We start from the raw sequence: 15,745 nt of genomic DNA on the forward strand, positions 1-15,745 counted from the left end.
TTCTTTTATAAATTCTTCTGTTTTCTTTTTTTTTTTTTCTTGGTCATATTTTTATTTTACTATGAAAACTAAATCAGGTATTCCAATGAAAGTTTGTGCTCTGAAACTAGTTTGAGAATATTTTGCAGGGTATTAAAAAGTTCATGGGTGACCTTCAGACTGGGAACAGATTGCTCCTGAGTTGTTCTTTATGGCATTTCTTTTTCTTTTTTTCTTAAAATTAAGGGCTATTATTAACTGAAATAAATAGAGGATTAAAGCCACAGGAGGCCCAAATCTAGCTTACAGTATATTTTTGTAATTAATATCTCTCTATTCAGAACATTAATCAATTTGGTTATGTAATACTAGAGCGAAATTCTTTAGCAAAGCATTTTAACACAACGTTGTGATATTGAATTGATGTCCATATTAGGTAAGAAAGTAGAAAGATTTCTTCTGGGGATAATGGTGGCTTATTTTACTTTTCAGCTATATATTGGTGTCCCTCAGGGTTTAATGGGTAGATCAGTCAGTACCTCTATCTGACAACCGGACAGCAAATCCTACCAGTGTGTATAACATTGTGTATATAATGAAAAGTTTCATTTGACTTCTCTCCTTTCTGAACACATAAAATGTCAGAGCTGCGCTAATTGTGCATGCAATAAGTATTTTCAATTGCGGACCATTTTCCAGACATAGCATTAAAGATTAATCAATTGCACTTTATTCCCTTAAGACTACTCTACAATTCAGCCACCAGCACTCATGACGCTGAATCCCAGTACTAGCAGTCTAGTTGGGATTTTAACTCAGTGAGTTGTTATGGCATATTTCCAGGACATGATCGTGGGACAGCTGTTTTCTTCCGTAACAAGGTGAATTATAGCAGACAGTGAAGCCAACAAACCTCTTAGCATTTGAGTAGGGTGCTCTCTGCCAGCCAGGGAGCAGGCATTGACAGGATTTGGCTTTGGAAGAGCTGGCATTTGTTCCGTTGCTTTCATTTGCCAACAACAGTCATTATATAGAATGGTCGAGTGGTGCCTCCTGTAGGGACATGAGATTACAGTGAGAGATAAGTAACAGCAGAAAGGACATTCGTGTTCGCCTTTGAAAAATCCCATTTTATAGGTGACATTTTCTACGTATATGCCTCAAATACAGTTCCTGAATCTAAGTGAACCCTGAAATGCTCATGATTAAATATCTGATTATCAGGAAAGAATAATGCAGTCTGTCCTGAAACATGTCTAATATGGAAAAGCCACTTTCTGAGATACTTATCATGGAGTTATTTTAAAAATCTCCTGAGTATTTCATAGATTTCTGAGAATGCAGGCAGTATTATCATTGACTGTGGGTTCGTTCAAAACTTTTAGGACAGAATCCAAACTGTCTCTGTATCTAGTGTGAAAAGTACAATCTTAATCTATTCTATATCCTACAATGATAGAAGCTAGTATGAATAATATTACTTGTACTCTTGTTCCATAAATATGAAATGAATTCTCCATCTAGATTACAACACCAGGTCAAGCCATAAACTCTTATTCATCAAGCAGAGAGGTACCATGGTACGCAAACCCCTAAAACTGATCATCTCTTCCATTGTTTTATGTGTTTAATAATTGTCCCCTAATCAGAAAGACTGATGTCTTTTGACTGTTTCTTATTTAGGCTGTCTCCTTTTAGGAGGTTGTAAAACCATTGTTTTCTAAGTAGGGATGGCTGGAATTCTCTGTACGTAATGACAGGTTGTTATCTGGCACTGTTTCTGTTCCAACATCTTGTGTAACAATGCTTTTCCCAGCATGAATTCCAAACCAACTGCTAGCAATACCTTTAACATATCTTTTTCAGGCAGATTGTTCCCCTTGTACAAACATATATGCATAGTAAGTGTTAAAATACAGTATGGTTGTGAACAAAATATGAACTCAACCAGATTTGTTAACCATATGGACAGACACAAAGAAATACACAGGAATAGCATAAAGAAATGTTCTCTATAAGAAGGTCAAACAAGTTATGTTAATCTGATTGGTATGTGAAAGAAGAGTTAGGCTTGCAAATTAAGAAAACAGTTCATCTAAATTTCTCACATTAAGATAATATGACATCCAAGACTGTGAAGTCCGAATAATAAATATAACCCTCTGGTTGGATTGATTCAAAATTTGACATAGATCTTCACTTGCATAGGAAGAAATTAGGTTAAAGTGAAGCAAATCAAACCAAATCCATAAATTATAATATTGAAGATCTCACAATAGCAAGAAAGCTGCTGTCAAAATGAGATTCTTATTGAATTTTTTTGTTTTCTTTCTAAAATGGGTACCAGTTTCTTCCAGACTGCTTTCCAGGACAGCATTAACAGTAAGGTCAAATAACATGTAAGTGCAGGAATAATGGTATTTGAATCAATACTACATTTAGGATCAGCTAAAAATTACCATTTAAAGCAAATTAATGATGTGAAAGAATTATATGCAGAGTCACTTCTGCATCAATGAATACTGTAGTTAAAACATGTATGTAGTGCAAATTCACGTTCACCACTGTTGTCAAGGGAACTATCATGGATTTGCATAATCTAAGAATCCTTTTTTTTTGCTGTGGCGGTTGATTTATAATGTTGGAAATCTATAATGCCATACTGTAATTTGCAGTGCCCAAGCAACAGTCTTTTCTTTACCAAGAGTCAATGAAAAAACTCCAGAACATAATGAGTACTGGATTAATAACTGATTGATGACTAAACTATGCAGATTTCCAGTTTTCTCCTGTTGGAATGACTACTAGTTTACATCATGCTTAGATATAGAAGGATGTCAGTGGTCACTCTAAAGTAAGGCCTCACAATATTTTTTACAAGTAAATCAACCACGCATATGGAAACATGTAAAACCAAACATGTTAAAATTTTATAGAGAGAAGTTAATAATAATATCAGTACTGTTTCAGCCCTTCTAGGAATGTTTTGAGTTTCAGACAGGAAGAGTACTGGAATTTGATTACTGCCAGATATGATGAAATATAGAAGAACCAAAATTTAGAGTACAAATCAGGCAAAAGAAAGGGTAGGAAAAGGGAGTAGGTAGACACAGAAATGTTTCATATTTGCATAGAAGGAAAAATAATGATCATATTTCAATGAAAATCAAAGAATAAAGGGGACATAATATAGTTGGCATAAAATTTGGAAAAAGAAAATGGAGAAAACCCAGCTAGATGCTCTGTCAAATTTTACTTTACAACTACCTCCTTAAGACTAACTGGTTGAATCAGCTAGACAACTTCCAATCATATTAATTTTATGGCAAATAATTATATTTATTGTGTATGTTTCATATTAATGTTAGAAAGGTAGAGAAGTTGCCCTGTGTTATTCTGGTCTGATACATGGTTGCCTCAAACTTTTCACGCCCTGCAGGCAATACGAAGCCTCTTATGCAATAAGGCTGAAATAACGTTATCTGCTTCTTGAGAAGATTCTCAGGAAAAGCAACAACAATTTCCTTGTATCAATTAGACTGCTAAGGAGCTGTTGAAACAAATTACAGACCAAGTTTCACTAAGAAGAAAGGAAGGGCAAGACACACCTTCAGTACGGCACTAAGACGGACAACAGCTATCAGAGAGCTCTACATAGTGATAATTATGCAGGTGATATAACAAGCAACTGATGCCTTTTCCTGGTCTTAAAATTAAGAGCCAGACATGGTTAAGGGAAAAAAGGGTTTTCACCTCGGTATTCAATAAGGACCCTTATGGTGCACCACTTTGCCAAGGTGGAATGTGCCTAAATGCACACACAGGATAAATCGCGTATACAATTTATAGACCTTGCAAATTAGCATATCTGTCAAAGATTCCCCAATGAGAGGCTTGAATGATTAGTGTGATATCCCCCCATCCCAAGGAATTCTGCCCTGGATGGGCCTATCTTAGTTTACAGAATGAGATCGGAGGACCTTGGTTTCTCAGGATACCTTAGGCTTTCTGGCCTCCAGCTGTGAGGCCTCTAGGATGTCTGGTCTCCTGGCTTAATTGAAAGCAAAGGGTTAGAGCCTTGTGCTGCTTCAGATAGATTATGACTTAATCCAACTAGTTTAAAGCTAGATTAGGTGTACCTCTAAGAGACTGATAGCACTGTAGACATGATCTTTTTGTATCTTTGCATGGTTCCAGTTCACATTTTTGATGTAATTAAGAACAGGTCTTTATGGATTGTAGGCAGTTAGGTGCAACTTCCCCCACACCTAGTTACCTATCCATCCTGGCTGAAATGCAGGAGTCCTGGCTCCTAAAAAAATAAAACTATTATTTTATCTATCCTGGACACAATACTCTAAATATAAGTAACACAGAATCCAAATTTTAGTGCAAATATATTTGACTCCTTGGTTCAGGAAACGAATTTGAAAATAAAGGAAATAAGAACATGGAAAGATGAGTCTAAATATCCACTAACAGGACTTGAGTAATGGAGAATAAATAGAAGAAAGCTGCATATCAATCCAAAAAAATCACAGAAAAAAAGATCACAGATACAGTGAGAGAATGAGAAACATTTCAGGTTCATTATAGAGCAAATAAGCTGAATTCAAAGAAGAAAACAAACACTTTGCATTTATTTTAAAAGTGTTGAGCTTGAAAAATATTTCATCCTGAGATCTCAAAACAGTTTTTAAAAACTAATTAAAAAACTAAGCATCAGCTTAAAATGTACCAATGAGGACTGTAAAAATTATTGTTCTATTCCCATAAAAAATTGAGATACACTAGGGATACCTGGGAATAGCATCATTTTCTTGACTTCTAGGTTTCTCTGTAAACCATGAGGACATTCTCAGACCATCAGTCAATATGCCAGTTGGAGCTGGCATCTGAAGTGACTGTAACAGATGGTGAATGTGATCATTTTTATTCAGTTCTGAGTGCATGGATTTAGCAATTATATATTGAATAATACATTCCAAAGGTATTTTATAGAAGATACATAAAAAGTCTGCTTTGGTCACATGTGAAATCTAGGAACTGAGACAGCATAAACATATCTGAAATGGTTAAAAAATTCCTGAGTACAGCTAGACTCTGAGAAAAGGGCAGATAATGGTTAGTAAGACATTCATCTTTTAAAGATTTGCCCTCCAACCTACAGGATATTATTAGGAAAAATGTTTTTCAAGAGATTCATTGCCAATTACATATTCTTGTTGATCTTTAGGAATAAACTTTCCTTCTAAGAGAAATTTATTTTTCTAAGTTTGAGATTCCTGATTCAACTGATAATTGCACTGGAGAGAGGGTAAAACATCTGAAGAGACACCAGCTACTGTCAGTAGTGGTCACTGATGGAACATCTACATTTGGCATTGTGAATAATGTGTGTACATGCACACATTAGCAGAACAGAATTAATAACTCTTACATTTATAAAGTCCCTAAACCAGTATATATCTACTAAGCCAACCATGAGGTAGCGTCAAACTAGGGATGTCTGGGACAGTAGGGACTGTCATTTTTTAGAGATGGAAAGGATTTAATTCCTTTGCTTTCATAATATGTTCATTTCAGCTGTTGTTATTTGAAGGGTATAGATGTGTTGGTGAATAGGGAATATATGACTTCTGTCTGATTCTCACTCTGGATAGCATAATTTCATCTGTATTGGGTTCCAAACATCGAAGGCTAATTTTTTTCTACCTCATTTGTTTGCTGATACACTGCCATGATTTCAGGCATAAAGTTCTGTTGAACTTTCTTATGGAGTTAGAAATCAGATTAGAATATAGAGTCAGAATGCTTTGATTAATGTTTTGTATAGTCAGGATTCTGGCTCTATTCCATTTTTCTTTCACAGCATATGTGAGATCTAAAAAAAAACCTTCCCAGTCTTTTTGCAAGTTTAGTCAATTTAATGTCCTTATGTGAAGTGTTTTTCTCATACCACTCTTTGAGGCATCATCTTTTCTGTTTCCAAACATCTAGCTACTAACAGCATAATTGAGATAAAAACTTCTCACCTAATTAGACATGGAAAATGGATTCAGACAAAGGTTCTTTTTTTATATGTTGCTCAGCTATGGAGAAAATTGTGCTGAATTATTTAGGAAATATTAAGAAGTGTAAGCAATTTTTGGGTTTTATAGTTGCAGGAACTTAGGTAAATAATCAGGTAAAAAGAATTAACCAGATGCCAAAAAATTCTAGGAGGTTACAACCTGGGTAAAATCAAGCTAATTTAATTCTGGTAAGTGGTTATCATAATAACATTCAAATATAAAACCAAGCACTGATAAATTTATATTAGAAATATTTATGAGGCAAATTTTCAGTTGTCTGTCTTACTAAGCACAGTGATAACAGGCAACAGCTGCTGCAAACTTATATGTTGAAGTCACACAGAAATGTTGACAAGTCACAAAAAAAACTTTGCATAGAATCTGGTCAGATTCCAAATGGGGGTTATGTAGAGAATTTCACTCTGTGTAAATAAAAAATAATAATTACTTTTATTAATTTATATTTCAAATATCTTTGTCATTTTTATGTCATTTTTATTAAGCCCACTACATGTAATGCACAAGTCATACACATCTTTATTCTTTGGATAAAATTATCTTTTTTCTTTTCTATGGAAATACCCTGTATACATTCTGTATCACATTATAATCAGAGTTAGAAGCTAACCAGGAAAAAAAGAGTTTACACATTGTATTAAATATATCTTAGTATTTTTTGTCAAGTGCAAATAGATGTCATCTTGCATCCAATTGATAAGCAATTTCTTGTGAGAAAATATATAATTATTTGCCTATATTTATAGATGAGGATTCCCAGGACCACAAAACTTGCTACTAACTTTGGTTTAGGTATAAGGACAACCTGCATGTAAATACATGTTTTTGTAAACAGAATATTCTCATATTCATCAGTAATATTGTTTAATTCAATATGCTTGCATTTGAAGTATTAGATTTTTTTGCTATGGTAAGGTTTTTGTTTTAAGAAGCAAGATAATTCTTTTTACTTAATTTGACTTCCAAAACAGTTGTTGAGAATTATTGTTGCTTTAAATAAATCATATTCTCAAGATTTTATCACATATACATTCTGCAGAAAATATATAATGAGCATTGACTTGTAACAGCAATAAATAACATAATACTGTACAAGCAGAAAACAAATTAAATGCAGACAGATTTAAAATTGCTTTTTACATGAAGTTGATTTTCTGTGAATAGGAAAAAATCTTACAAATTCAATTATTGAAACTGTTTTTTATTTTGAGAAGTTGAAATACTGCAGCTTGAAGATATGTGCTTGCAATGTTTGTGGTTTACTTTGTCATTCTTAATATGCTCAATTTACTGTTTCTATACTGTATGAAATTATTGAAGTGATTATTTATCCCGGTAGAGGGATGCTCCAGGAAAAACATGTCCACCCACATGCAATCTTTTATTACTACCTATTAAGATTAATCATGTTCCTGATATATAATACAATACAAAAATAAAGAAATTCAACTACATTCATACGGTGCTACCGCCCAGATAGTCACACTCCATGTCACAAGAGATGCTACCTGTAATACCAAATCCAGTGACTCTTGACTCGGTCTCATTTCTCAGAATTCCGTGAAGTAAATAGCCCAAACCTGTACTTTCTGACATCAAAATGTTAATTTCTGATGTCTTGCACTGATTTTAGTGGTCTGCATTGTATGTGTTAGAACATACTATAGGATGTACAAATTTGGGGTTAATATGCATTCAATATTTTCTTCTTTCTCTAATTAGACCTCTTGGCAAAACTTTGTTTTAAATACTGTTTTTCTTAAATATGTGCATTTATATTTATTGTGAAAGCTAACCGTACAGAGGGAACTTATAAATATATTTATATATTTATAAATTTATATAATATTTTATATAAATAAAAGCCCATTGAGAAAGACTGGGAGAACAATTCCAAATAAGTTCCTATGAGAAATAGCAAAATGTAGGGTTGCATCTGGAGCTATGAATTTATTTTACTATATGCCTTACAAGTGAGTAGTACAGTACTTCACAGGGACAATTAAAATGTAACAGCCCACAGTGGGCTAAAGCTGCAAAAGGAGTTTAGCCTAAAAGCTCAGTGCTCGAGCAGACGTTCACTATCCACAGCTAGGAAAGCTTCATGAGAAGCCTGACTCTCTGCAAGCAGATGCATGCAAAAACCTTAAATCTTTTTGAAGTACAAGTCTCAGTAGAAATTTCATTCTAGCTTTTTTTTTTCAAATCAGTTACTTCTATGTCCATATTCACACTACACCAGTGAAACAAGTTCTTTCCAAAAAGTTTTCTGAGAATTGTGCTGATCTTCTTCTACAAAGTCAACAAATTAGATGATGTCTTACTTAAGAACTGGGAGACATGGCCAGAATAAAATATGGAGAATGACCTTCTCTAGGTTGGTGTCTGTTTTCTGTACACTTTGGTGGCTGCACGCACTAATAACCAACTACCAGCAGGAAAATATAACCCACTGATATGATCCAATTATAAGACATGCCTCTGCCCAAATTAAGGTGCAAACAAGACCATAATGGAAGTCAATAGAATGGATTTTATTTAACAGTAAATGTAAGGTAGAGAGATAGAGACGGGGCAGGGGGGAGACAAAGAGAGTGAAAGTGATGCCTTAGGTTTTAACTTTTATATTTTTCAAATCCTGTACTGCCTAGCATGTAACTCTGAAGTTTCGTGTGGCTTGTTAACTACTGTTCACTGGTTGGACATAAGAAATCCTCTCTAGGTTTGCTTTTCAAAGACACCTTGTTGTCCCAGGCCCCAAAATGTGTAAACTAAAAGCCTCTGAAGAGGAGGGTCAAACTTGGGGTAATTACATCATTAACTGAAGTTATAATTGGAGAATTAACCCTGATACGCAAATGGACAAAACTTATAAAAGTGTGAAAAACCCATGACCTAGCATCCATCTTGGGTGTAGTCTTTTGACTGCCCAGGGTATACCTTTGAAGGCCCTTCAAACAAATACCTACTTTTATTCTCTTATTTTTGTCTAGCCTCTGTTTTTAGGTAGCCACATCAAGGCATCAAAAGAGAGAAAGAGAGAGATTAAACAAAAGATATCACCACCATGTGAATTCCTGTGGCATCCCTCTGGTCCTTCTTCACCCTCGTCTTCAGTGGTGGGAGTCCTGGAGTTGTTCTCCTGCAGGTACCACCTCTATACAGTCCAAGTCCTGGATATCCATGGGGTGTAGATGCCATTTCCACAACTTTTGCCAGCACGTGTGCTCTTTCGGAGTTTGCTACCGTGTGAATTCTTGTCCAGATGCGTTACCCAGATCTGCTTTACAGGGCCTGGAATTAGCATCTTACTGCTGGTCTTGTCTGCACTTATCACAAGTCCGTTGTGATGGCTTTTCTTACAGGAACTTCCCTCTTTGACAGTGTTTTGAGACATTTGACTGCATTCTCTAAGTTCTCACACCCACCTAACTGGGTACAACCAAAAACTTCAACTGGAACGACTATATAAACATCTGCCACTATTGTGTGTCTAATTTCACTCAATGTTTTATTCCCCCATAGATTTTCACTTCAAGAAGGTCTCACTAATCTGCTTTTGAATGTGAATCAGCACCATTTTTACAAGCTATGTTGAGGCTGGGGTTGGAATACGGCCATTAGTGCAACTCATCCAGATGGAGGATATCTGCAATCCCCGGTTACAAAATGGCCACAAAAACCTTCCTACAGCCTCAGGAGAATGTGCTGCTCAGATGAAATAAACTAGGCTTTTTTCTTTGATCATATGATTTTTGTCTCATTGTAGTCCTCCACAAATTCCATAGTGGTTAGAATTACCTTTAAAAAATAAATTTTCAGGAAGTAATTTAAAGTCTTAAAATATTCAAATTCCTGTCAGTATTGCTTTTATATTGTTCACTGATAGTACCAATCCCTATTTACAAAGTATGAATATTTAATATTTTAATACTAGAATAAGCTGGATATTGAATTACCAGAATTTGATAGATTTCTTAATTAGCTTGCAATAGAAATATTCAGAAAAATTCATATGTAGTCTTTTCTTGCAAAAAACCCTAACAACCGACTTTTAAAACACAGCTTTTTTTTCTCAGTTATGCTATTACGGAACATAAAATGCTTAGCAAATAAATAAAGAAAAATGGTGTACTTTCTCTCTTACACTATATCATTAGGAAAAAAAATCTGCACTTTTTTATTACCTATATTTAGGATTTGTATTAAGCAAATCATGTTTTAAATCATACATATGCCTCATTGAGGAACCTTGACTAGATTAAGGACCATGTTAAATATACACAAAGTTTGAATAATGTATTTGTTTTTGCTTGATTCACTTTTTCTTTTCCTCTAGCTGAAACTGTTATATCTGTTGATCAATTCTACATTCTTTCTTCACATCCATTGATGGTACAGCTGAAAAAGATGTTGCACAATAGCTGTGTGGATATAATTTATTTCCATGTGAATTGTGAGAACGTTATGCCTGTGAATACAGAGAAGCAGACATATGATCTGAAATTATAGTTCAGTAGATTCCAAAGTTTATAAAAAGTTTTGAAACTAAGTTAAAAATACAATTCTGCAATGACTATGAAGACCTTAATAAAAATGTATTGTTTCTGGCACTAGAGATAATCATGAAATTGTAGATACTAAAATGAAAAGCACAAAAGTGTGCAGCACTGCAATATTTATATAGTTCTATACTGTAGTCATCAACACTATGAACCTGAAGTGTATCAGCCTTACTGCTGAAAACAAACCTAGCTAACTGCAGAATATACCTATCTACTGTACTAATCCTGTCAGTATTAAATTAATTAATACTAGCTTATGAAAAACCAATTCTTATAAATTTGTCTTCAGAGTTTGTTATCTGCTGAAATAATATTCAAGTGGAGTGGTAAGTGCCTGCATTCTCATCACCACTAAATTCCTTTCTTCTGTGGCCTTTATCCATTAAATTTAAGACTTACCAGAAATTACTTAATCTATTGAATCTATGATCAAATTGAAAATGAAATTTGTCACCTAGCTAGTAGGGAAGTATTTGTGTCAAGGTTTTCAATGATATTTAGACACTAAATCATATTTGAGTAAAGGTAACTAAATCTAGAAGCATGTCTTTGTCAAGCTCTTAACACTCTCTGCAACAAGTTTTTCCATAACTAAAACATTTATGTGCCTAAATTTTCTCTGTTCTGCAGCCACCTTGGAAGGACTGAGTAATTACCAAAATCTAGTACGAATCTACTTACAGTCCTTAAAGGCCTGACCCTGTAGCTGAGCTTGAAATCAATGTGTGTTGAGAGGAGAACTCCATTCAAAACACAGCTAACATTTTTTCAAAAGGATGATGGCCATTTTCCTTTTGAAATATCTGAGTTAGCTAGCAGGTACTCTTGTATCTGACATCACTTCAATTACCTCCGTACCAGTAAGTATCCAAGGAAACCTTTGTGAGAGACTAGACTACAAAGGGGTCTCTGCATAAAATCATTCTCTGTTTTACTGACACTAAGCCAGTTTTAAGAAAGAACTCAAGAATCACAGAGAAAGAACATAATTCTCAAGCCTATGATTACATAAGAGTTTTCTCTGCATAAGAGAAAGTTGCATAAGAGAAAGACCTCTGTCATTTACAGACTTGAAAAATAAATATAATAATAAAAGTTGTAGAAATTGAATATGCGGCCTTTTGAAATGCATCTTCTCCAATATAAGCACTACTATAAAGAGACAAAAATCTGCCTCTCTCTGGTCTTCAGATATATTTTTCTCTTCCAATGGAAAAGTACACTAAAGATGGAAAGGAAAAATATCTTTCTGCTTAGACCACGGAAGACTCCTGATTTATCACCATTTTCCTAGCTACTAAAAATTTATTGAGGCAGTCACCATCACAGACTACAAATGTTCTCCACAAAATAGATACAACAACAACAGCAAGCAGAAATTTAGCCCTTTTGAACTCCTGAATACCTTTGGTTTTACTTTTCTTTTTTTATTTATATAAATGCAAAGCAAAATACAAAGAAAATACTGCTGGGAACAATAAGGAAAATTGTCCAATGCATGGCAGACTGTGCTGTAAAAAAGTTATTCTGGCAGCAGCCAGCATAGTCCCTGCATTCCCTGTTGAACAGAAAATTCACCCTGATGGATTAAACACTTGTAGCCAAGTAACTGATGGATGGAGAGGGGGTAGCTTTCATCTGTATACTTAGGGCTACTGAGGTCTGGTGTTCTTTTAAGAAATATTGTCAGCACTTCCTGCAGAGATGAGAGCTTAAGTTCACAAACATGAATTTCTAATGTGCTTCATACCTACGTAAGTGTGCTCACTTGAGCATGCCACTCTGCCAATACTTTCCCCAAAGAAATACTCAACACCTAGTGAATTCAAATGAGGTTTAATACACAGTCTTATGATTAATGGAAAATGGCAGAGAGTAAGGGACTGAAACAGTTCGTGCTTTGTTTGATTAATTAATAAGAGACTCTCTTTTCCCAGCTTCAACTCATTATGCTAATGAAATGTCATCAATTAAGTCTTTCCCCTGATTATTGAATCTGTCAGGTAGTGCTCAGCTAAAAAGCTGCATTCCTTTGCTGTCTTTGTAGAGATGCCATCACAGGTTTTTATGAAATTCTTCTTCCATTAGACAGTGTTTGTTCTACTTTCTCATTATTGTATCATCCCACTGACCTTGAGACAGGTGAATACAGAATGACCAAAATGAGACAGAAACAGCACTATCTGTGGCACTGTGGGTCAAGATAACATTTTAGCAGAATGATAAATACCATTCTTTATTCACAATTCCTTCATAATTATTAATAGTCTGGTCAAAGACAAATTCAAGGAGAGCGTGTGACATTCAGAAACCTATGCCATGCTGTACTAGACCATGCTTAGTATAAGGTGGAAGGGAAATATTTTATCCATTCAAAATATATATTTTGCTATGAAAGTGACTTCATAGGTGTATGGAAGTGGCACTGTACAACAAAGGTATTCTAAGTAATTCATGGAGACATAATAAAAAAATCCAGATTAAAAGAAGTAAGGTTACAACATTTTGAGGTATGAACTGTCTGTGCATATATTTAGGACTCTCAGTTGCTTTGAATAGTAATATATGGTGTTCTGAATATTGTTCTATATGATGCCAGTGGCTGCAGTAAATTCTGATCCATCAGTTGTCATGGAGAGAACATAAGAAATTACACAGCTCCTTGGGAATGAGCCTTTGGAGAGGCAGAAGGTGGGATCTCTGAAGGTGTTATCTTCCGCTTTTATTTCAGCAGCTGGAACACAATTAATTCTTTCTGATGGGTTCTTCTCCAGATTACTTACAGGTGATCATGGGTCTAGTCATATATCTGTGCCTGGCACATGGGTCATGAATTAGGGGAGAGATATTGTACTTCAATGGAAATACATGAAAGAGTGCCACAATGCAAGTAAACATGTAAAGCAAGCAAAATGTGTGACTTTAAAGTTTCTGAACTAAAAAAATAAAATCTCATGAAAACCTCTAAAATCACACAAGTGACTGTGTTAATCTGATTTAAAAGAAATTTTTCAAAGATAAAAAACAGATTAGAGAAAAATCTTCACAGGGGTTGATAGGGACAATGACTGTATCGAGTCATCCAGTGATCTGTAATGTTCCTGCACAGTTATATATATATATATTGTATGTACAGGCTCTAGATCTGGGAAAGAGATTGAATAATGTACTAAAAAAAAATTTGTATATGATATAAAATTGCTAAAAAAATCAAATACAAAGCTAATTGCAAAGAGGTAAAATACAAGAAGATCTCATGATAGCTTATGTTTAGCTAGATGATAAAATGACTGGTGAAATTAAATTACAGACTCTAAGTTATCGATAACCACACAAGATGTTGGAATCAGTGAGGATAGCTTTCAGAAAATTTCAGGATTCAACACCTTTTAAAATAGTCAAAATTCAGTAGCTGTTAAATAGTAAATAGGATATCAGTAATTGCTAGGAAAGCACAGAGAAAAGCTTTATAGCACTATTTTTACTTAATACTATAGGCATTGTAAAGATAGCTTGAAAATATAGTTCTTGTCCTCATCCCCCAGAGTTATTTAATAATGGTAAATGTGCAGAGAAAGGCAGAAGACATGATAAAAAATGAAATGGCTTCTTGAAAACAGAAGTTACATAAATGTGAACTTCATGTCTTGAAAAAAAGAGAAAGGATGGGAGACATAACTGAATTTTATAAAGCCTGGAAAAGATGAATCAGTAAAAACTTTTTTATTATTTACATATTATGTTATTACATTGAAGGAACTAAAGAGAAGATGAAGAAATAAGAAGATATAAAACAAGGAATCTGGTAATTTTGGGACTTCTCACTCAGTCTTCAGCTAGTGGAACTTACTGTCTGTAAATTTCTCAGAGGTCGAGAATATAAACTATGTTCTGTTAGGTAGGAGATGTCCTTGTGTAGGACAGGTCCAACAGTAACTGGTAGATGAGAGGACTGCTGCCAGTTTTTGCCTCAAGAAGACCACTGAATACTGCTCCATGGGAGAAGACACTCCTAGGAAAGAATTACTGCTCACCATCTTTCCCCAAGCAGCTTTTTCTGCCTACTGTCAGAAATATGGTGCTAGGCTTTTGGCTTACAATAAAAAAAACAAAACCTCTAACAGACCCAAAGTGCAAAAACAGTTGAGTTGTTGAAGATACACAGTGTTTACCACTTTATCTTCCCACAATCCAATCACTTTAATAGCTAACAACTGTCATCCACAGCAGACTCAGGGGACTATCAGGGTGTAGGGGGTTTTACTTATTGCTAAAATGACTAATGTTATGCTAAAAGTTATGCTAAAATGCTAAAGTTATTGCTGAAATGACTATGGAGTTACTCTTAAAAAAACTACGTTAAAAAAATCTAATGTAAAAACAGCCCATAGATAGGGAAGAAAGGCATAGTATATTCTCTGATTATTTTTGCAATTACTAAGATCCAGACTTTTTTCCCCCTGTTTTTAATTCTGCTTGTAAATTAGTCAAGGATTTCTCACTTGAATCACACACATTTTTCTAGAATATCAGCTGGCCTGTGGCAAAGACAGTAATTCCAAACAATTGGACTGTATGTGATTGCAAATCTCTCCTCAGATAGGTTTTCTTGTTGGAATTCGGAACTGAAACTGGTGTTGAATTATTTCATCTAATGTTCTTTGGAAAGGACAAGAGATAGTCTGGATACATTTCACTTACCGAGATTAACCACCTTGGGTGAGACTACAGCATGTCTGCAACTGAGAGCCTGAGACTAAACCTGCTTGATTTTAAACTTCACCTTCATTACAGATTTAGTTTATAATATTTGTGGAGATATGCAGCTCATATGCTTAATTTTTCTCATTTTTTAAGCAAACCACAGAGTTTAATTAAAGAAGATGCAAGAATATTTTGAGTCTCTCATGACTCAACCAGGGAATTCTGTTGCGGTGGCTAAATCCACTTTACACCCCCCAAATTGCCTTAAAAGCGGTCTCTCCATACAACACCGTGCTAGAAAGTTCTCCCTTTGTCTAGATTCTGCTGGTCACTGGCCCTCTCCCCCCCTCCCATTCCCTTTCCCATTGGCCTCTGTTATGTCACTCAAGCTTGCCTCTGCCCCCT

This window comes from Corvus brachyrhynchos, unplaced genomic scaffold (genome assembly GCF_000691975.1).
Source record: "Corvus brachyrhynchos isolate BGI_N302 unplaced genomic scaffold, ASM69197v1 scaffold115, whole genome shotgun sequence".
NCBI lineage: Eukaryota > Metazoa > Chordata > Aves > Passeriformes > Corvidae > Corvus > Corvus brachyrhynchos.